We start from the raw sequence: 6,000 nt of genomic DNA on the forward strand, positions 1-6,000 counted from the left end.
TCGGAGCACTTCGACCATTTTCCTCCGAAAACAACATCTGATGTATGTGGACGGTATACAATGATATAATTCTTTAAAGTTCTACGCTGTAGATAGATAGCGTACGGAGTTATTGTAATTTAGCAGTTTAGCTTGAGAACTTTATTCGTATGAGTCATAATAGTGATGTAATAATACACTTCATTGCGAATCGATTTGATCTTCGTGATAGACATTTAACCTTAAAACACTATATACGGCATACATACGTGGTACGTCGTGTGGTGGAGCTGGCCGAGGTGTTCCGACTGGCGAGAGGGCTCTTGCGCAATGAATTTTGTGTATTGCGTGGAAATATTGTCAACATAAGTACCCGAGTATATGACATAGGACAGTAAAGTTTAGTTGTAGGTTGTATTCGACCAGCATCCGCCACCTGTTTTCGAGGTCAGAAGGCCAACGGTCAGGGATATATTATCTAAAAAAACTTGGTCTGGAACCATGAAACGTCACTGGTAGGTTGTACTTAATCATAAAATGAATGCAATAAGGTAGATATAAAGGGAACGGCCAACTTTGTGTGTTTTGTGTTAAATTTCGTCCACACAAAAACATCCACTACAGCGCAGTGCCAAAAGTTATTGCACTTTTTTAATGGAGGCTCATTAATAAAACAAACAAAAAAAAACGAGTAAAAGCTAATGGAACTTCTTACTTGCAAACTAACTGAAGGGTGGCTTATATGTATGTCATGCTGTCTATTAGATCACAGGTGTCAAACATAATCATCTCTGCAAATTGTTTATAGGTATTTTAAACCTTGCACCCCATAATTGGATAAATATGTGGTGTTGCTACTGAGGTTAAGGGTTAGATTTTATTTTTTATTTTTCACAAACAACCTACTGCCTTTGATGGGGATAAATCAGAGAACTGCTGTCTATAAAATTGATAATGTTGAAACAGGTCTTAATTTGGTGTTTTGTTCTCGTAATTTAGAGACGCACCTTTTGTCAATGTCATATTAATGAATTTTTATGTTTGGCTATAGGTAGCCAACTAAACTGTTCACATGTCTAAATATTGTTTTAACATTGTAAATATTTCAATAAACCAATGCACCAAAATAAAGTAAATAGGCATCCACAGACAATACGTTTGATGTATTATTCAGTTTGCCTTCTGGCAAATGCTGACATAGTAAAACTTAATGCTGTTTGGAAAACCTTTTATTCAGGTTTGATTCGGAAACTATAAAACAATAACACTAACAATCACACGTACAGTTATTTAACTAATTAATGATTAAGTATTTATGTTTGGCTATAGGTAGCCAACTATACTGTTCACCTGTCTAAATATTTTTATAAAAATCCGGACCTGGGGGGGGGGCGTGGTTACAATTGACTGGTGCATAGCTCGATAACTATGCAGCCCAGATTTATGGGCCTTGCTTTTCAAGTGTATTGCATCTAAATATTTTGTGCTATTTGTTAGTTATACGGCCATGGATAAAGTGTTTGCATGACTACGACGATACCGTCGTGTCGTACCATCAACAGCCAGCGCGAGGATTACTACGCCAGCGTTTCCTATCGATGTAATGTTTTTGTGTTATAACGGTTGGTATATTCAAATTTCGAAATTATATATAACGATTGAACGCATTTTTTCTTGCATTTATAGGGCACGCGAACAAATTCCAAGATGCGCGCTAATTTTCTCCCTTGAACTATTGCATTCATACAGCATAAACACAAGAAAAATGCGATCAATGCACAATGTCAGGGACGTACATTCAAGGAATAAAGCCACTGTCTAGGTCATACATTCAAGTAAAAAAGTCCGCTGGCAGGGTCATACAAACAAGGAATGAGTCTGCAGCCAGGGTCATACTTAGAAGGAATAAGTGAACTGTTCAGGTCATACATACAAGGAATAAGTCCACTGTCTAGGTCATATCTACAAGGAATAATTCTACTGTCAGTGTCATACATACAAGGATTAAGTCCATTGGCAGGGTTAAAAATACAAGGAATAAGTCCACTCGCAGGGTCATATATAAATGGAATAAGTCCACTGGCAGGGTCATACATACAAGGAATAAGACCACTGTTCAGGGTCATACATACAAGGAATAAGTTCACTGTCAGGGTCATACTTACAAGGAATAAGTCCACTGGCTTGGTCATATATGAAAGGAATAAGTCCAATGGCAGGGTTATACGTACAAGGAATAAGTCCACTGGTAGGGTCATACATGCAAAGAATAGGTCCACTGTCAGGGTCATATATGCAAGTAATAAGTCCACTGGCAGGGTCATACATACAAAGAATAGGTCCACTGTCAGGGTCATATATGCAAGGAATAAGTCCACTGTCTAGGTCATACATACAAGGAATAAGTCCACTGGTAGGGTCATACATACAAGGAATAAGTTCATTGTCTAGGTCGTACTTACATGGAATAATTCTAATGTCTGGGTAATACATACAAGGAATAATTCCACTGGCCGGGTCATACATACAAGGAATTATTCTACGGTCAGGGTCATACATACAAGGAAAAGGTCCACTGTCATGTCATACATACAAGGAATAAGTCCACTGGCAGGGTCATACATACAAGGAATAATTCCACTGCCATGATCATACAAGGAATAAGTCCACTTTCAGGGTTATACATACAAGGAATGAGTCCACTGTCTAGGTCATACATATAAGGAATAATTCCACTGGCAGGGTCATACATACAGGAAATAAGCCCACTGTCTACGTCATTCATACAAAAAATAATTCCATTGGCAAGGTCATACATACAAGGAATAATTCCACTGTCTAGGTCATACATACAAGGATAAAGTCCACTATCAAGGTCATACAGACAGGGAATAGGTCCACTGCGAGAGTCATACTGCAAGGAATAAGTCCACTGCGAGGGTCATACATACAAGGAATAAGTTCATTGTCTAGGTCGTACTTACATGGAATAATTCTAATGTCAGGGTCATACATACAAGAAATAATTCTACTGTCTGGGTAATACATACAAGGAATAATTCCACTGGCCGGGTCATACATACAAGGAATTATTCTACGGTCAGGGTCATACATACAAGGAAAAGGTCCACTGTCATGTCATACATACAAGGAATAAGTCCACTGGCAGGGTCATATATACAAGGAATAATTCCACTACCAAGGTCATACAAGGAATAAGTCCACTTTCAGGGTTATACATACAAGGAATGAGTCCACTGTCTAGGTCATACATAAAAGGAATAATTCCACTGGCGGGGTCTTACATACAAGGAATAAGTCCACTGGCAGGGTCATACATACAGGGAATAAGTCCACTGTCAAGGTCATACATACAAGGAATAAGTCCACTGTCTAGGTCATACATACATGGAATAATTCTACTGTCAGGAGCATATATACGAGGAATAATTCTACTGTCAGGGTCATACATTCATGAAATAATTCCACTGTCAGGGTCATACATACATGGAATAGTTCTACTGTCAGGGTCATACATACAAGGAATAAAGTCCACTGTCTAAATCATACAAACAAGGAATAAATCCACTGTCTAGGTTATACATGCAAGGAATAAAACCACTGTCTAGATCATACCTACAAGGAATAATTCCACTGGCCGGGTCATACATACAAGGAATAAGTCTTCTGTCAGGGTTATACATACAAGGATTAAGTCCACTGGCAAGGTCATACATACAAGGATTAAGTCCACTGGCAAGGTCATACATACAAGAAATAAGTCTACTGTTAGGGTCATACATACATAGAATAAGTCCACTATCTAGGTCATTCATACAAGAAATAGGGCCACTGCGAGGGTCATACAAACAAGGAATAAGTCCACTGCGAGGGTCATACATACATGTAATGACTCCGCTGTCAGGGTCATATATACAAGGAATTAGTCCCGTGTCTAGGTCATACATACAAGGAATAAGTCCACTGGCAGGGTCATACATACAAGGAATAAGTCCACTGTCAAGGTCATACATACAAGGAATAAGTCATCTGTAAGGGTCATATATACAAGGAAGAAGTCCACTGTCAGGGTCATACATACAGGATAAGTCATCTGTGAGGGTCATACAGACAAAGAATAGGTCATCTGTAAAGGTCATACATACAAGGAATAAGTCCACTGTTAGGGTCACGTCCAAGAAATAAGTCCACTGTCAGGGTCATACATACAAGGAATAAGTCCACTGTCAGGGTCATACATACAAGAAATAAGTCCACTGTCAGGGTCATACATACAAGGATTAATTCCAATATCAGGGTCATACATACAAGGAATAGGTCCACTGTCAGGGTCATACATACAAGGAATAGGTCCACTGTCATGGTCATACATACAAGGAATAGGTCCACTGTCAGGGTCATACATACAAGGAATAAGTCCACTATCAGGGTCATACATACAAGGAATAAGTCCACTGTCAGGGTCATACATACAAGGAATAAGTCCACTTTCAGGGTCATACATGCAAGGAATAAGTCCACTGTCAGAGTCATACATACAAGGAATAATTCCACTGGTAGGGTCATACAAATAAGGAATAAATCCACTGTCAGGGTCATATATACAGGGATTAAGTCCACTGTCAGGGTCATACATACAAGGAATAAGTCCACTGTCAGGGTCATACATACAAGGAATAAGTCCACTGTCAGGGTCATACATTCAGGGAATAAGTCCACTGTCAGGGTCATACATACAAGGAATAAGTCATCTATAAGGGTCATGCATACAAGGAATAAGTCTGTTGTCAAGGTTATACATAGAAGGAATTAGTCTGCTGTTAGGGTTATACATACATGAATAAACACACGGTCAGGGTCATGAAATCAAGGAATAAGTTTACTGTAAAAGTTGTGCAAACAAGGAATAAGTCCGCTATCATGGTAATACATCCATTTTCCAGGACCAGCATACAATGCATTTGTCCGTTGCAGGGCCATACTTACACGGAATAAGTCTACTGGCAGGGTCATACAAACAAGGAATAAGTCTGCTGTAAATGTCATCCATACATCAGTGAATAAGTCCGAAGTTAGAGCCATGCATTCAATGAATAAGTCTGCTGTCATTTGTGCAAACATCTCTAGTTAAGGAATAATCCCGCTTTCAATACAATGGATAGTTTAGTATTTTAGTGTTCGTTTTCTTGCTACAAGAGTATCAAGAAAAGCTTCGGAAATCCAGACGGCTCATGCTGATAAGACTGATACTGATAATGTCTAGCTCAATCTACTCTATCTGAATCACGCACGTGTGGTGTGTCGATCGTGCTTTTATATTCTTCATAAGTTCATTTAGAACGGGATGGCTATTCATTGGTATGTGTTTTCTTGTTTTTAAATATTTTGTTGTGTTTAAAAACAATGAAATGGTTTTATTCTTACTGGTCGAAACACAAGTTATGCTTCTATTTTGTGAAATTTTCATTTTGCCGATCCGCAAAGATAGAAGAACTCTGAATATATTTGTTTAAAATTCTGTTTAATAAGAATCTGTTGGCTCACTATTTATTTGAATAAATTAAAATAATAATAATAATAATAATAATAATATAATAATAATAATAATAATAATAATAATTATAATATAATAATAATTAAAAATAAAAATAAAAATAATAACAATTAAAATAATAATAATAATTTGAACCTTTAGACCATAACTGTTTGATAGTTGGATATTCGAGAATAACCAACTGGAAAGTTCAAATATCCAATTGACGAATGCAGAAAACTTACTCGAGTAAAACTGTGTTTGTCACGAAGATACATCTGTGTACATGTATAAAAATACGTTTGGTGTTTGAATTCTTCACATGTGTACCTTTAAACCATAAAACATACAAAATCTGTATCCCAACCTACCGACTGGTTGGTTGTGGGATCTTCGCAAATAACCATCAGGAAATGGTCGAGTAGCTAAATATCAACATCAATGTGTAGTTGATTATTCGAATCCCA

This window comes from Mya arenaria, chromosome 7 (genome assembly GCF_026914265.1).
Source record: "Mya arenaria isolate MELC-2E11 chromosome 7, ASM2691426v1".
NCBI lineage: Eukaryota > Metazoa > Mollusca > Bivalvia > Myida > Myidae > Mya > Mya arenaria.